Here is a 21686-nt window from a genome sequence, read left to right as displayed (position 1 = left end):
AACGATATATATCGGATGACGATATAAAAACGTCTATCGTTTCATTTTATGCTATTGTTTGTTTCGTGGTGTCGCAAAATAAACTGTTTACGGCAATATTTTTTCATCGTTTTGATGGTCACTGTAGTGGCTATATTAATTTCTTAAAGTTCTCTCTTTCTCTTATATGTAATATAACCACACTACGGTTTTTATGATTTTTTTCGTTATCGGGACGATAGAATTCTTATATCGGGATATGAGATTTTGGTCATATCGCACAGCCCTATCAATTAGTATCCAACAGTATTGGGGTCTTTAGTCAAAAAAAGTAACATTCTACCCATTACCGTCCTTAGTCTGTGTAGGAACACTACACAAATTATTTATTTAGTGTTTTTCTGTAAAATGACCTGATGTGCACTTAAACCGTAGGCAGCAGTTCCTCATACACAAAAGTATGTGTGACCTATTGAGACACGCATGTGATCTTTCTTTTAGTTTTTACATATGAACACAAACCCGACAACACAAAATAGTGATTCTACTGCAGCAACATGAATAGGTAGACATGGAGGATTCACACCTGACTGCTCATCACTGTCTTTGTTACCTTTTGAAGTTCAGAGTCTACAGCAAAGCAGCCAGTGTTAGCATTGCTTTCTGTGCAGATACTTTCAAAGAGCCGAAGTTCTATTAGGATTATAATGCCATTGTTTCTGTTCTGGACACAGTTTGCAATTTAACATCACACTCTTGTCTTTTTGTGCAATAAAAATTACTCTACAAATGCTGCTGAAGTGTGTGACCCTCCTCCGCCTTTTACCCATCTGACATGCAGATAACTGAAGAACTAAGCTGTAATGTAATGGCTAAATTTAGCGTTACATTACTGCGTTACTGACAAGTGTAATGTGATTACAGGAACACGTTACTTTGGTACATCCTACTCTGTAGATATGCTGCCTACAGTACCTATGGTGCAGATTAAAAAAAATCATAAATACAAGTGCAGTAAACAGAAAGAAAAACTAGATTCTATCAGTAGTTGATGTGCCAACCGTTGATAAATGCACCAATAATCTGACTATGCACTTTATCAGGGTACTTGGCAGGTAGGTTTGTTCCAAGCATTTTAAAACCTGCCAGACTTCTTCCGGGGCTTCAGACTGTCAATTGCTTCTGTCTCTTAATGTAATCCTAGACTCATTCCAGGATGTTGAAATCAATCACATTCAATCACAATATCCTGTGGGATGATGGGTATGACAGATTGGATTAGAAATCCAGTGATTAGAATGGTCATTAAGCAAAACCCCTGGTTTATATTCATTCTGCGAGGCACAGCACCTGTTCCACATATACTGTCAGATTAATGATATTCCTCTGCATGCAATCTTTGTCCTTGCTCTTTGTCTGCCTTGGCTCTATTTTTTCTGACTTTCTTTTCTGACTTGCTAAGTTGTGCATCTAAAGATTATAGAGCCATCCATGGAGGGAAATGATGTTACAGATAATCTGTGCAAAAGATTGCTGCACAATGCTGAGAAAAACCTGTTTGAATGCATGAAGGGAATTTAACTGTGACTGACGGAGAATACATAATCGTTCCTTTTTCTTTTTCACGGGCTGTATGATCCACAGTTAGCGGTAACCCGTTTTCTACGCTATGCATAATTAGCCATCATAACCAACAACCCTTGGTTTGTTACTTTGTATGTTTGACACGCATCTCGCAGCTGACAAGGATTTTAGTGAGTCGCAACAACACAGTTAAAAGATCACTCCTTGAAGGGATTTCTTAGACATCTTGTGACTTGCTGCTTCAGATGCGTTTGAAAAGGGAAGATCTCGTGGCCTTGATGACATGACAGTTTGTGGGAGATTGGGCTTTGGAGAAAAAATGGAAGCAGAGCAAAATTTTCTTTTTACATTTCACACTGGTGACAGTTTTGTCAGTGAATTGTTCTGACATAATACATCACTCCTAAGGAAATGGTTATAAATTATTTACCATTTTAAGTCTCGGTCCTTTTGTTATTTCTCACAGAAGTGTATTAAATATTTTTTTCTATTAGTTCCTCCAACCATAAGTCCCCGCTCTGAGAAAACACCATGAAAAACACAGGAAATGCTCCCTTCTTAATGAGCTCAAATGACAAATGCAACCTAAATCTCATCTTTCGTGCACTCTCATAAAAACATCCACTGTGGGCTTTAACTCTGCGGTAAATGCAGCAATAAAAATCATGGATTTTTTTTTAAGAAGACAGATCTAATTAGTTTGAAATGTAGATATTTGTAGGTCAGAACTGATCAGACAGACACTCTGCTGTGTATTTACTCTTATTCTTTAGAATATGAACTGTGTGAAGGATACTAAGGAAATAGATGGACAGTAAAAGAGAGGATTAGGAGCAGCATTGTCTTAAGAAGAACCCGTAAAGCCTTTTTCTGGGTCTTGAAAAGAGTCATATGTAGTTGCTTTTGATGTAATTTTCTCCCCTTATAGAACACTCACCACTGGTGTTTTTAATAATAATATAACATATATTGTACAGCCATGGCTTTCCACTTTAAATGCTCTAAACAAACCTTTGTGTCTTCATTTCTTTCCTTTCCAGATCCCGCCACCTCCTGGCACGCTAACTTTTAATTTGGAATGAAAGCATATCACACGTAGCCCGCACAATACTCACACAGGACACTGTGCTGTTACGCATAACCTTCTGTTATAGACAGAGCAGCAGAACTGCGTAGGCACAGTCCTTGCTACTAATTCCCGAGTTGATGAGAGGAAATAGAGATCAGGGAGTATCTGAATGATTCAGACCACTGTAATTCATGAACCTTAAGTGGATGAATGTCGGGTGACTAATTGAAGGTAAAAGCAGTTTTTTTCAACACTTTACTTGGACATACTGCTGACTTATATTACTTGGCCTTCAAATATATTTGGAACCCCACTGCAGCATTTCATTTTTAATTTTTGCTATTTATTCATCCAAGAGAACAAAGCCAGTGAGTGCTAGCCAGTGAGCTTTGGCTCTTTGCATCTTTTGGTTTTCCCCTCAGGTGGCTCGCTGGCCAGGCTGCTGTTGTGTTAGTCCTTGATATCAGAGAGGATGTCATTCTGCTGTTGAACAAACTGCTACCTCACCGTCTGGCATGCAGTTGGTGACACCAGTCCTCCTTTTAGTCTGGAGATCAACGGGGAACTAAACACTAACCACAACCTGCAGCAGGTGTAGAATGGATTGATGCGTGACATGACTGAGTTTACAGATGCTGCAGAGCAAACGAGACCTATCACCACCTGCTAAAGTCCACGGTATTGGAATTTGATTTTATCCAGAGGATGAAAGAGTCACTGGAGAAGCTACTGATTTCAATTAAAATATTTGAAGAAAGTAACTAAACAATTTCTCCACTCACACAGTGCATGCTGGTGGAGCGGTGCTTAGTATTATTGTCTCACAGCAAGAAGGTCCTGCTTCGAATCCACCATCTTGTTAGAGCCTGTGTGGTGCGTGGGTTCTCTTCAGCTACTCTGGCTTCCTCCCACAGTGGGGTAAGGTTAATTGGTGATAGTAAATTGCCCATAGGTGTAAGTGTGGTATGGATGGTTGTCTGTCTGACTGGTAATCTGTCCAGGTAGCTGGGATAGGCACCAGTCCCCCTGCGACCCTGAAATGGATAAGCGTGAGAGAATGGATATGTGGACATAGTGGATGCACATATGTACACATATCCATGTGGCCATGTTTACTATCCTGCTATAAATGGAAACTAAATCTGTGTCAGAGAAAGATATTAAATTATAACAATCATAATCCAAACTGTCATGACTTATGAGTGTTGTGGTCCCTGGAAGGATTGCATCAGGAAGGCTGAAAGTGCCAGATCAAATATGTGGATCTATCCAAAGTAGCAAATCCTAGTGAAGGAGTAGCAGATGAAAGTAAAACAGCTAGGCCTCAAACTCTTCTACTACTGATTTTTTGTATTTATAAATTTGGTAAATGGCAAAAGAACTGTAATAAAACATTAGCCGATTAGTTCAAATAAATACATGTCTTAAAAAATGTTTAAAAAAATAGACATAAGAAAAGTTTCCAGTTTAATTTTGGCAAGATGTAGATCTTATAATACACTGAGAAAACATTGATTCAGTTCTTTATATCTGAAAACATAGCAAATATTTGCTGCTTCTTAAAAAAAAATAAAAAATTAATAGATATGTGATCCAATGTAAATGCACATTTTAACTAAGTGGTAGGAAGCGGGGTAAATCTCAGAGAAAAGATGTTTGATTGCACAATAGCTCATCCTGACACATTTTCAAAGTAAATGAATGCGTGGCAAAAAAAAAAAAAGACTTCTCGTTAAATTGCTTTGCATTGTAAATAGAAGAAAACTCTGCGCATGATTTATGTCTCCTGTTGGATTCTGACTGTGCATAGATTCAAGGAGAACATCAATATTTTACACATTTTTCAAAACATGAAAGATTTGTTGTGTCCAAAATCCCGATCCCTAGTGAATTATTCAGACGCTTTGCTTTTGAAATGTAAAAGCATCACAAATTTATTTGTTCTCATAATTAGGTGAAAAAAAAAGAAACTTTTCATAAAAGCATCTCAGATTTTCAGAAACAGCTGTCAAATCACTTGTACACTTGTACAGCTCATATCAGGCACTCGCACCTACACACAAAGCATGTCAGAGCCCTGATCAAAGAGAAACGATAAACCTGTCATAGTTCCCCCGTCCTCTCAGGTCCTGACCCACCTTCTCTCTCCCCCATTTGCTTTCTCTGTCTATCGTGTCTGTCTGGGTTAAACCTGATTCTACTTACCGGTATATTCACCTGCAGTATATAACCTCGGTCATCCTCTCAATTCCTCGCTGGATTGTTGAGCAATACTGAGCGGTAATGAGACTCAGGCCTCGTAGCAATGAAAGCTTGTTTTCTTGTTGTTGAAATATGCTCAATACTTACCTCAGTTATCACAGATTCTTTCTTGGTGTGCCTACTTGCTTTACCTTTGGAGAAACCTGCCAAACCCAGTCTTGCACACCAATGAAACCCACCTGGACTGAAACTGTGAAACCTGTGGGCACTTACCTGCACACTAGTCTATGGAGAAAGAAGTACATCCTCATGTTCATCCATACCTGAGAGACACAGTAATAGATCATTAAAATGAGTTAGAAGTTACCACAAGCCAAGAAAACTGTGAACATCAATCTGCCAAATCACCTTGCGCTTTCAGGACCCGTCCTGGGAAGAAATGAAGACTTGAGATTCTTTGCTTGATTCATTTCAAGTGTCCTTCAACTGAATTGTTGGAGCCGAGGGTCAGTAGAACATTTCCATTAATACATTATTTATGTTTTTAAAATAAAATTGGGCTTTGTTGACTGTAGCCTTGACTTAAATACGTTGCATGTATAGTAAAAAACAATAATTTATTACCATGTATAGAGAGAGTAGCGACTGCTCTGACTTCTATAAAGTTATCATGTGGTAACAGAGATAGAAATGTAGAAAACCAGATGCAAGAGGATTACAAGCGACACTCCCTCTTTTGCTCCTTTGAGGTTTCAAAGCTACTGCAATGCTCCAAGAGCAGCAGTCGGATCCTGATTGCTAATCTTGGCCCACCAAAGTCAAAGAGAAGGCTTTCAAAGCCTTTCTAGGATTCTCTGCCATCATCATTACTGAAGCTACAGATGGTCCCAGTTTTGCATGGCTACTGCAAGGCAGGGGGTATTGAGTGAGGCTCCTACTGAAAAGGGAATAGATGGTTTTTGGTGAGAGTGGTTTGATGTGGGAAAAAACACGAAATGTTGGAAATTAAATGTTTCATGGCCCAAGAGCCTTTTGACCATCTCACATGTTTCCCTCATCTTGCATCAAGGCATGCTTTTATTCCATTCTGCATTTGCTCTGACTGCAACCGTTTGCTGTCTCTCCGATGTTTATGCTCGGAATTTATCACTCCGTTACAAGCACAATGACATTAAAGTACAAGATTATTCCAGTGTTTAAATGTTAACATTTATTTGCTTTATCTGTGAAGGGTTTCTCTTGAAAAATGTTGCTCCTGTTGGTGGAAAGAAGTCAAAAAGCACATAATTCTCCTGGTTTGACATGTAAGGAGCTGAAAAAGGAAGTCCATCAAGCCAGACTACTCAACTACCAGCATTAGACTCAGCAGGAGCGATGTGGTCACCATGGTGAGAGTAGTTGAGAGCCCATTAGTGAAATGTTTGTACTGGACACACAACAGGTCACTGTGATCTGTGTGCAAGTGCAGAAAATATTTAGTTTCTTTCATACGGTGGGATTTGCTGATCTTAATAGCTCAGATTTTTTTCTCAAGCCAGATATCAAATGTTGGCAAATCTGCAAGCAGAGTTTTGAAGAAGAACAAAGCACATGGAAAATGGCATCTTCAGCAATCTCTTTTGGTTCTGAACAACCTTTGAAAATCTGTAAACAGCTTTCATCTGATCCGCGAAGCACCTCAGGCTAAAACGAATGGCTGCATGATTTTAAATGTCAAGAGGGGAAATCAGCAGGACTTAAAGCATCCATACCACCAAAGTGTCAGAGTTTGTGTGCCACGGCTGTCGTTTAGACTGTAAGCATTAGCAAACAGAGATAACTGAAGCATTGGCTTTACAGTCGTACTCCTAAATCTTTAACTCAAAGCTGAAATATATTTAGACTGATAAAACAGTTTGGAAATACTGATTTGGCAGCTAGATAATTCTACATTAACAGACTAACGTCTCAGGATATTTCTGTATTCTAGCTGAATATCAGCATGGGGTCTATTGCAACATATAGGTTTAGACAGCAATTTGCCAGATTCTTTTTATCACTGGAAAGGGAAAAAAAAGAAAAGATAAAGACCAGTGCAGATCAAACACCAACAGCTTAGAGGCATGGTGATGTAAGTGGTGGTCTGCAGCAAACAAAAACAAATGTAAAGTACTGCATTTAATGTATTTGTCTATTTAAAAACAAAAGAAAAACCACATGTCAGAACCAGTGCCTTGTCCCACTTGCGTATGCAAGCTATCAATGTGAGCATGATTGGTAAATGCACTGACCAAGCAGGGTGTTTAACAATGGGCATACCTGGAGTGTCACCAGTTACACTTAACACAGTTGGCTAAACATAATTTCCCAACTATAAACACTCCTACAGTTTAGCATTTCTGATGAAGACCCTCAGCTGTTTTGGCTTGGGTTGCCATGGGATGGCGGTGTGGTGGTTGGCTCAAAGTACACATGTTGGGTTTAAGAAAATAAGTTTAAGAAAATAGATGGCTGAATGTTTTTGGGTAGTTTTTAAAGAACATGTTTTGGACTAATGTCTTCATTTTAGGCAGTGCTTTAGTATTCAGAACTTTAAAAGTTCCTCCTAACTAAACATCTCGCACAAAGCTGAGGACATAACAGAAACAGAACCATCTAAATACAAGCAACCTGCAGGTTATCACCTGAAGGTTTCATATCTCAAAAGATTCAGATTCTTTTTACTTTTTTCGTGCTTCAACTTGAGACGGAGAGACCATGTCACCCAAAGAAATTCATTCAAATTTGTTAAGAAAAACAAACCATTCAAAATTACATGATTACAAAAAGATATAATTAGAAAGTATCTCGATTTATTTGCGACCTTCAAAAAGCAGCTCCCTAATTAAAACTGTTCTTCAGCATTTATTAAAAACAAATTTAGCAAGAAAATGTTCAATGGTAGAAAACATGTTTCCCGTATATGGATGTTGTGACAGTGCTGCGCCTTCCAGTTTAACAGGATGGCCTTGTTGACTGTTGCTGTGGGAACTCTGCCATAGTTAGAAACGTGTATCTATAAATGTAACTGGACAAATTAGCAGGAGACGGAGGTGCATCATTCTCAACTGTAAAATTTCATGTAGATGGTAACCTGTGCAGCCAGTATTCCAAATTATTATATCTTCTTTAAAATAGCATCGAACATAATGATATCATTGATATTCTGGCCTGCTATACTGCAGGGATAAATGAAGTGAAAGGGACTATTTTTCCAGTGCTTCAGTTTATCCAGGTTTGCAAACTAATAGGAGTGTTACAGTTGTTCAGAACCACAGTTTGATTCATATGTGGGGTTTTTTCTTTAGAGAAGATAAATAATAAAAGGAAAAAAGTGGAAAAAGATCATTTTTATCACAATCCTGATCACTTGATCATGATTGGATCAAAAAGCTGAGAAAGAAAAGTCTGTTATTCTCATATATTTTCAGTTAACTTGCTACCTGTACAATCGTTAAATAATACAGCTTTGATCAGCACTGTGGTATGATTTTGCAGATGTTTGCATTGTTGTTGCTGTATGTGTAATCCCCCCTTTGTTATCAACAGATCAGCAAATCATTCCTGATTCTGAAAAGAAATTGATCCTGAAATTTACCTGGTAAATCCCCTGCAGAGAATTCACTTTTCATTAAATCGCTCCTTAGCTGGCGTTTGTGTCAACTAGAAGTCCCCAAGGGAAATGTTGCCAATTCTGACTTTTGAAATCTTTCTCCCCTTGAGATGAAGGTATCTTTCCTTAGTGGCACATGTTTCTTTGTTTCCTATCTGCATGTCTGTTCATTTGTCCATTAATCTAAGTGTAATTTTAAACCCTTTTAAACACCTCAGTTGCTATTGCATGGTTTGCAAAACCCATTTTTGCTCCTCAAACCTCCACTGTTAACTCAGCTAAATCTAAAGGGAATACTCTAACATGCTCGGTTTACCCTAATATTGCTTTGGTCTCTCAGGATTCACTTGCCATTACAAATTTAAAGCCAATTTCATTAGCATTTGCGAGCAGCTGAAGTCATGACTGTTGATGCACAAAACAATGAACTGGCGGAAAACTGTTTTGCATCTTCATGGACGCATCTTGTGGGAGTTTTTGCTTATCATTTGCATGTTTTCATTAAACAGAACCGCTGTGATGTGATTACCCTCAACCCGATGTTGCGTGGACAAATAGTAATTCAGTTCCATCTTGGTCGCAGGTGCCTGCAGCGTGCGAGACAACAGCAGTGATGGTAATTTCTGCCAATACAACCTTTCAACCACCCACCTCACACTCCAATCTTTTCTCTCACGCTCCTTCCTTGTGCCCTTGTGATTAATGTGTCTTGCTCTCCACATGCTGCCCTTAAGACAAGAGCAGCTTACTGCTTTCCTCGCCCTGCCACAGGTCCCCAAAAATGGCACAGTCAAATAGGATTAGATTTTGTATTTGGGGCGGAGGGTTGTTTTTGTGCATGTGTGTGAGGGCACAGAAAAAACATCCATGAAGTAGTTTGTTTTTTAGCCAATTTATGTCAGAAGAGAAGAAAGGTGCAGCAGCTCGGGTGGGTTGATGCCTTGGCAGTCATGTTGTTGTGAAAAACAAGACTGGAGGGGGTGAGATAGGGATTTGAGGGGGTGATTCATTGCAATCTGCCACAATGGTATATATGCCCAAAGCTGAAATCTCAGCCTAGGTTCTGCCTTAATAAAGCCTGTTGGCATTTAGCCTTATTACTCAGCAGTCAAATGCCAAAACACATCTCATGTCCCACAGACTAGTCTAATCTCTATCAGGTCCCTCTTTTATAGAAATGCCTTTACATGTATATTTTAGCTTAATTAGAATATCTTTCTCAGTGGCGTGCTTACTAGGCATTAAAATAGCAACAATCTTGCTTAAGTAGGTTTTAAGCATCTCATCTATGACTTTAATTTATGGAGCATGCCATGTGATTTCCCCCCTTACATCATGCTAGCACAAATGAAGGCTTAGTCAGGAATAGCCATGGACCACAAGAGAACAACAAAACTTCTGGAAGATGAGCTCACAGCAGTGATAGAGGACACTAAAAAGAATCAACATGCATTTTTTGGTTGACTAAATATTGGATTAACGCACAAAGCCAAAGAGTGGAGTGGGAGTGTGTGGTCACAGGACAAACTAGGTAGCATAAAAAGACAGAGAGGCAAAGTTCATCATAGGCTTGGATAACCCCAAAGGGCCTTCCACATATAAAATGTTTTTTCACTATATCAAGCAAAGCCTTTAGTGCAGTTTAACTCCAACCATGGCTGGCTTGATATACATTTGCAGGACCAATGGAAATCCAGAATGATAGGAAGTAGTGCATACACATAAAAGCCAAGCCATGAATGCTTGAAAGTGGTATATAGTGCAGGCAGAGTGCAGTAGCCAGTGCAACACAAATTTGGGGCCATTTGCTCAACCTAGCATTCAGCATAGCACATGTTAATTTCTATGTGAAAAGGTTTTAACTCATATGCATCCAAAACCATGATAACCTTACACAACCAGCAGGTAACTCACTTCTGCCAAATCGAATGTTGACAGTAGCAAGTTTCTGGACTTTGATTCAATAATTCTACCCAGTATTTACTGGGAACAATCCAATTCTTCTTAAAAAAAAAAACCAAAACAAACAAAAAAACCTCACCACACTCCCAGCAGACGATTTGAGATGGTTGTGAATAGACTTGTTGCAGCTTTACCTGGTGCTTTTGAAAAAAGGCTTCACAACACATCACAGTCTGTGCCCTCTCTGTATTAAGCCTCTAATGGTCAGGCAGGATGTCCAGCGCCATGCCTCTCACCCAGTGTCAGCTGGGATAAGCTGCAGCCTCAACCATGATTAGATAAGCAGTTAGCAACATGGCTGAAGTCGAAGTTTGCAAATAACTACTAGTTATAAAATCTTTATTTATTAATTTTTTTTGTCTTAAAATATACTTTTTCCTTGTTTACACCAGTGCTCGGTAAAATGTAATGTGCTACTACTGTCAGAAAGTGGCAGCGGTGGTAAGTTGTTTGCCAGCTACCTTTAAACAACAAAAACAGAAGAAGAACATGCTACTGACTGCCAGTTTAGTCATGTAAGGAATGTTTGGTGCTGTGAGATTAGATGCTACTGTAAAAATAGGGAAAACATGCAAACCCAAAGAAGATAGCTGTAAAAAACCTCTCTGTGGAGCTTCAAGACATACATAAAATGAGATCTAGTGTAACAGCTATGCACATGCATATTAGTGTGATTTGGGGTCCAGGGTAATCTGTGAACAATGGAAAATGAACACTACTGTTGTTCTTTTTTCTTTTTAAGTCATTTGTCAGATATTGATTTTATAGATGAGACCCATGAACAATGAAGCTGGACCTCTCTGTGGACCAATTTATCTTGGTTCTCTCCATTCATCCTTCCATCTATTCTTCACGGTATCCAGTTTAGGTTTGCATCGGGCACTGGACTCTACCCCTATTGTCAGACAAAGAGGAGAAGGGTACACCATGAGCAGGTAACAAGTCTACTGCAGGGCTAACACAGAGAGCCTTTCACACACAAGGCCAATATGGAATCACCAATTAACCTGACATGCATGTCTTTGGACTATTGGAGAAGGCCAGAGAGACAGGGGGAGAGTAAGCAAGTTCCTGATTTTTAGACGGGAAACTGTTCTTGAAGTACTGAGAGAGAGAGAGAGAGAGAGAGAGAGAGAGAGAGAGCTGTGCATGAAGTGTGATTTTATCGTGGTGGAAGCAAAACAGCAAAAGTCAGAGGGAATTCATGACGATGTTTATGTGAAGCGTAGTTTGGATCTTCTTTTGCTGCTGGTTCAGTCAATATTGTTTGGAGAGAGATAAAACCTGCAGCTTCTGAATCTAGTGCAAAAAGCATCAGAATCAGTGAGATGTTGGGTTTCAGCCCCGACCGTGTCCGTGCCATCAGGTGAGAAAGGCGACATCTCACTGATTCTGATCCGTCGGCAGGTCCGCGCTGTGTGTTTATGTCTTTGTGCAGAATCCGTGTACCTGCTCTCATTTACTGCTTTAGCTGTTTGGTGGTTGTTGAAATTTTGTGAGGTTTAACCTGAGATTCTGGCATTTCGGGCAAAATAAATTTATATTAAAAAATCAATTCAGGATTTTAATGAATCGATATCACGTTATCCAAGCCAGCTAGAAATGCAGTAGCGATGATGCATTCCTAAAATGCATTTGTTCCCAAGCCATAACACACAATACATCTCCCAGTACATCTTACAGCTTAGACAGCTGCAAGTGCTTAAAAAAATCTGGCTGAAGCAGGACGATGGAGCATGAAGGATGCACAACAAAGAGAGCTGAATCACACAGAGGATATGATTGGAGGGAGCTGGGCTAAAAGTCATTATATAGATTCAAGAAAGTGCCCTAAGGTGTAGGAAAAGAGGACATTCTTTAAATGGGTTTTTTACCGTGAGGACTTATTGTTAATATTATTAGAAGTAGTAGTAGTATTAGTATTTTGTTTTGTTTTTTAAATAATCACCCTACTCTGCCCTGGTGGTCTGTTATGACATTGCAGTTTTTTGTCCCTGTCAGTTACGCATGTATTTAACATTAAATTGTCACTTTTTTAACACTTACTGGCTACCAAAATAACCCGTGCTGCATTTTAATAAACGCATCCTAGTAAAAATGGTTTTGTTTTCCCGTCTTCTCACTGTAATTTGTAGATTTGTCCCCCCCCCCCCCCCCCCCCCCCTCCCCTCAGGGGGCACACACACACACACACACACACACACAGACCTTCACCCAAGAAACATTATTGTCAGGCAACGTTACTGGCAGACACATGATGTAACTGTGTGTAAAGAGCTTGCTAATGGTGATAGATCATGCACATCAATTTGCAGGTCACTGAATAAGACCTTGCCATAGTTAACTTATCTGTTATCTGTCTTTACTCTGACAATTATGAGGTAATAACAACAGTCAGTAGTAATCTTGAAATAATTCTTTTTTTACTTAGTTTTGTAATAAAAATAGATCATCGACAAATCTGTCTTCGTTTTATTTGAAGAAAATAGTTAGCACTAGCTGCATTAGATAAGACAATTCACATTGTTAGAAACATTTACTCATCTGGAAGATGTATAGAGGTTATTAGCTTAAATAGTAAGTGCAGCAAAAAGTCAGTCCACTGTCACATTTCTGTCTCCTTTTTTAATCTTTATTAGCATCTCAATTCTTGCCAACCTCTGTCGCTATTTGCTAGGAAGCAACCTTGGAGAAACCATTTCCCGAAGGAGGAGCTGCAGGCTGTGTCTCTTTTCGCCTCATCACCTGCTCTATCCCCCAGACAAAAGTAAGAATTTCCAGGCAAAGCAAGGCCGGAGAACACAGATGTTAAGCAATTTGTATTTCAATGTAATTTGTCTTTGGTTTCAGCTGCAAATGATTCGAAATTACAAAGAAATTATTTTTGCTGCCAGTGAAATCTGATGAAGGGCGAATCCTTGCTGCATGACTGAAAGAACAAAGGAGATCCAGTTGCTTTGTGTCTGATGATGATTTTGACAGTATTACCGGGTAGCCATATACTTTGCAAATTAGGGATTCACCAATTATCACCCCTGCTGATTATCAGATCCAGTATTTGTGTTCCCAGCTACCAAAATGAGTACTTGTCTGATATGATTATATAACTGTCATATTAAATTAAAACGCACTCCTCTAGCAGTGATTTAGGCACCTTTCTCTGAATGATTCTATGTTATCTGACTGGTTATATGTCCCCAGTTGATATATAGTCAGAGACATGCTGCAGCACAGGCAAAAGGCAAAAGCAAAGGTAAAGATGCCTTTCCCCCCAAGATGTTCAGGAAACGTCACAGTTGTTATGACCTGTTTCCGTGATAACAATATTTCATTTGCCCTCATTCTGGTGCACCAAGCCATAATGGCACTCATTACTGCCCCATGAGGGCTCAAAAAACAAACCTGGAGAAGGAGCACAAAGCTGAGATTGCTTTTTCAGAAGTTTTCAAACTGTATTTTTCAGTTTTAGAAGAGAAATGACTGCTGACAAGAGAAGAGATTACCAACAGGCTGATTTGACAAATGTTGTTACCGACACCACCTTTGTCCCAGCTCATTGCCAGGTTGCTGAGTTTCTCCGTGTGAAAGAACAAAACTGGTTCCCAGACAGTGGGTGAAGCAGTCACTTTGCCAATAACAATTTTAAAAGATTAGTCTGCTGCTGAAACATTCATTGAACACTTCAAATTTTTCAGATTCTCCCCCATATTAATATTAAAATGAAAGTTTACATGGCAGCTTAAAATATTAGTCATTGTTCTATATTGCAAGTAATTGATATCGGCCCTGAAAATCTCATACTGGTAGACCCATTTTTTTTAAACGACTATTACCATTTTCCAATTTCGTGTTATTGAAGGTGATGGTTTCGTTACTGTATGATCAAAGTAGAAGATTGGAATTGGTTGCAAATAAAAAGAGCAATCCCCACAGAAATGTCTGACTTCATTGCACTGGATGAGATTGAAGCTGTCTCCTTAACCACCTTTCTGTCCATCTGCCACCGAACGCCAGTGGAGTTGATGCAGGTGCACTCCGAACTGTGCTGTCACTCAACATTCTGAAGGGTAATTCAAAATGACAGTCTCTGTCCATCTGTGCAGCCTCACTATCTCTTTATTTTAGAAAGCACAACTGGGGGGCAGTCGGCTTTCTTTAAAACCTTCTTATCCCTAGAAATGTGTGACACTTTTTAATACCATGTTAGATTTTCTTGGCTTGGAGGAAACGGCCGTAAACGAGAGGCATTTGCTGAAGGCTTCTGCTTTGTTTTAATTTGATAAATTATTTTGCCATCTCCTTTGAGAAATGTTGCTTTAAGGACATGTTGCTTCCACGCCAAAGTCACCTCTTGAAAAACATTTTACAAGACTGTGTTATCCGCTTCATATTTCAAAGACAAATCCAGACAATATGACAGAGAGAGAATCAAGCCGTAAACCACGAAAATGTGACAAGCTATTGTTCCTTTGCTGGGTTTTCTGTTTTTGCACAGGGCTGTTTTGTGTCAGCACAGACTGACCTTCTTTGCCCATATGAATTACAGTTACATTTGCCCAGCAGACAGTGGAAAGTTTATGAAATCTATCTGCTATATCCTCTCATAAGGCCATATCTAAGGCCACAAATACTGAATTATTGTCCAAACACATCACAGAGGAAGCCTGTATAGCTGTGGCCTGTGTACAGGTGCCAAGTCAGGCTGCCTTCTCTATAGGAATGCTATATATGTGCTGTCGAAGACTGCAGTCATAAATGAGAAGGTCTCTGTCCATAACTTTTTCCTTATTGTTTATCAGCCCCGTCCAGGACCCAGTCAGCCTCTCTGGACACCTGCTGAGCAGATCATCTCTTGTGAAACATAGATCTGAATTTTGACAATGAACCCCGGATGAAAAGATGGAAAGAGCAGCAAAGTATGAAGAAGAGAAAAGGAGAAGCTATATTTCAGGAATGACAGACCGTTAAGGGGCAGCTGGCAGCAGTTTCTCTCACTTCTGGTCTGCGCAGTTGGGTTATGAATCAAGTAAGTCATCCAAGCTATTGCAAAGTAGAGGTCAAACTTTATCTTCACAACCAAAAATTTGATTTGCATAAAGATTACCAAGCCTCCAAAGGCCCTTGGACATTAAGCGGATGTAGTCTACATATTATATTGGTGGTGAGCTGACTGACTTTGAGAAAATGTTGTGCTTTCACTGATATGCTGATAAAAGATGTTTTAAAGGAAAGAAACTAGGAAATTGTGGCCCCAAAGGGGCTCTAGTCAGCTTAGGATTCATGTGACTGATGGTGCCTGTATCTTGTTTCACTTGACAGCAATATTGACCGAAGTGTTAGTTCAGGCAGGCCACGAAGTCAAGCTCAGCTTCCAGTCGAGGTAGATCACATGATAACAGTTGAACTCAATGCCTGGCAATATCAGCTGGAAGCTCAGCTTCATGCCCTTCAGTGCATCCAGTTGGTAAATCTCAGATAGAAATTGTACTGTAAGTTGCTTACATACTCTATCTACAACTCCTGTTACATATGCAAGCCACTTTGCAACCTACCTTCGTTTTCTGATCTGTTCTTTACTGGTGGTCATTTTGCTGTTATGTTCTCTTAAGCGTTTTATACTTTCATGTGCAAGAGCACAGTGATATGGTCCTTGTCCCTGAAAAGATAACAAAGAGAACAGTCTTCATTTAAATTGCTCAATTACAGATAAATCCGTCCTCTTCCACGGTCTCCATTGGGTTGCAAATATGGGATTTCTTTTAATTAATAAAAAAAAAAGTCAACATTGAATTTTAGTCAAGTTGCAAGTTTCAAGAAACCAGAGAAACACAAACTTAATTTCACATTCACAGAAAGAAAGAAACAAAAGAAAGAAACATGCACAATATAAAACAGGAGCTAACAGCTGCAAAACAACAAAACACTGACCTTTGTCTCACTAATTCAGTTGAAATAGAAACACATACAAACATGAAACAACATCAGCATTCATTCAGAGTTCTTTGCATCTTACCACCTGGTGAATATTGTCAGATTTTCTCTCTCTTTTTTGAGCGAGCAACCAGTAAGAAAATAGCCTGATCCATTAGCAACTAATTTAGCCTTTTACCAGGTATTTGCTAACATTTTTCTTTGGTCAGATAAATTATGACTCGGTCTGTTTGGCTAAAGATAGCTGCCTGCTACTGTGTACAGTTTTTACATGAAAACAGTTAAGTGAACTTCAAAGGCAGTCTGCAATTATGTATACAGTGTGAAAATACATGCACAATCCTTTTCACGTTGCATCCTATTGTAGTTATCAGACATGCATTTTAACATAGTACAGATAAAGAGTAGTGCAACATACCTGTAGAGTACATACACTTTACAGAGTGCAGTTACAATAAGTTGAGTTTAATGTTGGATGTTATGAATTTTTTAAAAAAATGAATAGGGGTGTTGCTACAAGCATAATGTGCAGCTAGAAACAACATAATGCAATGCATTTTGTTCATATTACTACATTAATTTGACAAATTAATGTTCTTTAAGTGGCAAATAAATTAAAAATTAATAATAAAAAAATAGAGCAATATACTGCAGTACATGCAGGAAGTCTCAAGGAACTAATCAAATATTTATTGTAGTCATTTATGAAACACACACAAAAAAAACAGAGGAATTGTTTTGGTCGCGCGGTTGCCTCTAATCATTTTGCTGCTCGTACATATACACATGTTGTCTTAAGGCAAGATCGATCTCATGTTGTGGGAGGATGATCAACGGTCCTGCTCCTTTAAAGCTGTAATTACCTTTAATAACAGTGTATTTACTGTATTAGTGGTGCTCATCTGGAAATTATCTCTCTCTAATTGCTCTATTAGTATGTGTAGCATCAGCCCCCACAAACTCCGGTTCCATCATTATGTGAAGTTATCTTATAAATGAAAGACTTGGCATTGCATGGAAATTTGCCTTTAATTATTTTATTATTAGAGGTTCTGCAATGTATCATTTCTGGTTTGATGATGATTACATGTCAGTGTTGTCTCTCCGTTAGTCACGAACATCACTCTTGGTTTGGGGTTAATGCCGTCTGTGGGTTTTCTTCCTCCGCTGCACATTAACAGAGCAGGCAGAGCTGTAGCGCCATGGACTGAAGTCAAACACCTGCAGAAACGCTGTGCTCACATTTGCCATCATTGCTGGAGAAAGAAAGCCAGAGGACCAATGATGTTTTTGCAATTTCCCTTCGTGCAGAGAGATAATTAGAGGAAGAATGTGATTCATTACCCTATTGAAAGAAGCATACCTTCCTCCCTGAGCGAACAACCCCTCCACTTCAAAGGGAGCACAGGTTCTTTGATCCACAACCAGGAGTAGGAGATGGATAGAATAGTACGTCGCGGTGATTGCTGTGCACTTCGTGGCTTCGCCTCTGCCTCTGGAAGATGGATGGGGATCGTCAGCCACGTTAGAAAGATAATGTGATTTGATTCTGAGAGGATTTGGCCCCTAAACTTGCTTGGCCAGAGCTGTCGAGATTAACTTTGTATCATGTCCTGTGATGTCCACCTTAGGTTTTGCTGGTTGTAGTATCTTTCTTTTCTTTATTTCTTTCATCCCTTCCCCACATGTGGTCTATTTTACAGCTCACTGACCTCAACACTGATGCCGTAAAACAGAGCTGGGAGATAAATGTGTGTGCATGAACATTTTTTTCCCCGGCGTCTTTCTTCTTATTCTCTTTGTTACTCTCTTTGAAGAGCAGGACAAGGTGATATTCCAATTCACTTGGTGGCTATGCTTCTTTCAATGTATCACTGACCTTCGATTCCATTACATTTCTCAATGCCGGCTGATGCAAAGCTGGCAGCAGCCTTTTCAGAATGTTCTTTCTTTTTAATTTGCGATGTTCTATCTTCTTCTTTAAAAGCTTTGCTACAATTCCTTCACAGATAGATGCACTACTTTCGCGCAAAGAGAATCCCAATTAATTTAGAGGTCGTTTGTTTAGTCCTCCTCATCAGATCAATTTTATGCAGGAGGGAAACAGGGAAAATCGTTACACAGCTTAAAAGAAACCTAAGTGAATTACAGTAATTATTTAATGCTTGGTCTTGATCAAGCTAAGTGTCTGTACAGGCTCTTATTTATTTCCTTAATTGCCCCTTCATCTCCCAAGGTCCCTCTGTGGACTGTGATAAAAGAAACATTCATGAACAGAGGATGTATCCGACTGTAAAGAAAAGAAGCTGCGGTTCAGATGTTTTTATTGGAGGTTTTTGTTATATACCAACTTGGAAAAGTCTCAACTTTCTCGGGAGGCCTTAAATGAACCCACAGTTTCTCAGCCAGTAAGATAGTGTTCTGAGATGGTTGCCCATGTTCTACAGTAATCAGAGAGAGTGGGCAGTTTATATTGTTTGCCTGAACATACATTTTCACGTGGAGCAAGTGTCCCTGGTTGTTTTATGGGGGACATTAACACTAAGAGAAGATTTTAAGTGGTTTGTTTGACCACACGTTCAGCAAACACTTTCCTTTTCTTTAATTTTTTTTTTTTCAGAAATGTAGCAGAGGAGCTGTTTTTGCAATGCTCCAAGAAAAACTTGTATTTCTTTTGTATAATGGAATCATTAATCATTTGTAATACGGTGTGGTCTTTTTGTGCCCTTTTTTGCATAATACAGGAAATAGTAGCTGTTTAACTCAAGGTGTCGTCTCTTGCTCACTGTAGGTTCTTTGTGCTCAATTGCATTGCATAATTTATTTAAAAAAATGATGTACAGGTAAAAATACAGTGAACACACTTCGCTTTGATATAAAGTAACTGATGAGTTTGTAAACTTGGAGCATTTTCCCCTTAGTTGAAAAAGTTGGCCTATTGTTCAGATGTGTCTGGAGAGGCAGCAAAGAAGTAAAGGCAGGAATTCCTGTAGTGTAAACCAGTGTATATATTGCTGAAAGAGACATTTCTTGTTAGACCGAATTCATTCTCCGGATAGCTTCTATCACTACACCACAAATGCTACAGTTTGTGTGCTCTGCTGAATCCTAAAATACAAAACACTCCCACTCAATGGAGCTAAAAGATTGTGTGATCCTTAGCCTGAATCATGTTTTTGCCTCAAATTAACTTCTTTAGAGTTGTATCTAGGACCAAACTGAGACCACACTGCACCCGAATACAATATCCGTGTTTACGTCTGCCAGGCAAAAGAAACTAAAGGTAAAAACAAACCCGATTAAGATTTCATTGGACTAAAGAATTTGCTCCTAGTTTGAATGTGATTCGCCTGAGAGTGAACAGTAAGCAGTAATGCTAAATTAAGCATGGCATAAATTACAAAGAATCCTTAGAGTATTTGAGAACAGTACAGATTCTGCCACTAGCAATTCAAGGGGAAAAATGATTTTACATTTATTATTAACATAGTTTTGTCAATTCATAGTATGATATCTTTACTAACGAGTCCAACTGGCACCAGAAGTTTCACTGACAAATGTCCTCTGAAACCACTGTTTAAGCTCCTCATCCATCTCTAAGGCAGGGCGCAGCCAAGTCACTCTATGGATCTCTTTCGTTTGGACACTACCCAGAGCTCATGGCCACGAGCAAGGGCTGAAATGTAGATCAACTAGTAAATCAAAAGCTTTGCCTTCTGGCGCAACTCTCTCTTCACCAAAACAGTCTGGTGCAACAGCCGCGTTAGTGCTGCAGCAATCTCCCCTGTCCGTATCGTGCTTCACCTTCCCATCACTCTGAGAAATACCATTCTGAAATGGATAAACTCCTTTGCTTGGTTCGACAACTTTCCCTCAACCCAGATGGAGCGATAGAACATTTCCCGACAGAGACCCATGAAATGAGTCTCTCTGACTCTCGCTAATACGACTCAGGCAGTTGCATAAATCTCACCTAGACTAGACTGAATAACAATACATGCAGTTCTTCTTGATATCAAGTTGCCGCATGAAATGTTTTTGCATCTGACTTTGTGAGTGACTTTCTTTTGTTTTCACATGAAAAAAATATTAACCAAATCATGAAGATTAAAAAAAACTGTTATCTGTAACATTAACAGAGATGCCATTCCAACTACCACAGCCACAAACCCGCTGAATCGTCTTCTGATTCTAATATGACTTTAACTCCACTGCTTCACCAGATGTAGTTTTGTTGTGCCTTAAAGAATGAAAGAAGTGAAATTACACCCTTTCAGTTGAAGCTTTTTACTTTGAGCATGGCAGATTGTTGTGTTTATTGTGCTCTAGACAAAACCGGAGGCTTTTCCTGTCAACACCTCTCGCGTACAGCGCACAGAGCTTGACACTCTTCAGAGAGCAACTATAAGTACTCTGGCAGAAGGAGGCAAAGGGAAGGTCAGTTAATGATTTTGTGAGCTCTAACCTTAAGAAAAACTCTGCTCCTTTTAAAGGGCACTGCCTGAGCGAGAACAACAGTTTTATCTTCTTTTACTTGAGTTTTGAATCAGAGGGAACAAAGCGATAGACAAACAGTTCAGCCCAAACAAAAGAAGATAAATCCAGCATCGCATTTGGCAAACCAGTTGGAGCTGAATGAAACGCACCTGGTAATTCATATGGTTGCACAAGCTGACGTGGCCGCGACTCAGAGAGCCATTTCTCAACTGCCTGGTTTACTGCCTGGTTTAATTGCTTCTTGTTGTAAATGTGCTTTGGATTGAAGGGCAAAAAACTGTTTAATTGCAAAGTCAAAGTAGGGGAAAAGTTGCAAGTGTTACATGCTTTTATTTGGACAGTAAAACAGTAGCTTTAGTATAGCAGTATTAGTTGAGTCAATAAAACGTAGTTTATGTAGATGACAAGAAAACTCACTTCATGAATCTGTCATTTAAAGGAGGAAATATGAGGAAGCAGTGTGGCCAATTGGGATAATGCTTCTGAATGAAACTTTTTCCCTATAATGTAATTTCAATTTTACTGTGTCCTTTGAGGTCAGTGAATCTGTCTCACTGTGCCCTGGGAAGGTAAACTTAATTTACTGCTATATCTCTTTCCACTACTAAGGCACACCATATCCAATAGTGAACCTCCTAAGCATAATCAATTATCTGAGCTCCAATGGTGGAGAATGCAGAATGCTGATAAGACTTTGTAGACGTTTTTTTTTCCTAATGAAGAGAGAAAAGACGATTTGGTTCAATACCCTGGGGGACTTTTTTTTTCTTCCTCCTCTCCTGGTAAAAGAGAATTATTCATTGCATCCTCTAAGGGAAAAGTCGATCATTC

General features: G+C 39.2%; 1 long non-coding RNA gene across 1 annotated transcript; it reads left to right on the top strand.

Moving 5' to 3' along the window:
• The first annotated feature begins 3835 nt into the window (after positions 1 to 3835).
• LOC120741549 lies at positions 3836 to 17316 on the top strand. Its single transcript, XR_005697637.1, has 6 exons — positions 3836 to 6222; positions 8402 to 8581; positions 8975 to 9081; positions 11291 to 11362; positions 13105 to 13194; positions 15227 to 17316. It is a non-coding gene; the product is annotated as an uncharacterized LOC120741549 (long non-coding RNA).
• Positions 17317 to 21686: the final 4370 nt, after the last annotated feature.

This window comes from Simochromis diagramma, unplaced genomic scaffold (genome assembly GCF_900408965.1).
Source record: "Simochromis diagramma unplaced genomic scaffold, fSimDia1.1 OVJJ01000602.1, whole genome shotgun sequence".
NCBI lineage: Eukaryota > Metazoa > Chordata > Actinopteri > Cichliformes > Cichlidae > Simochromis > Simochromis diagramma.
This window is presented reverse-complemented; position numbering and strand designations above follow the sequence as displayed.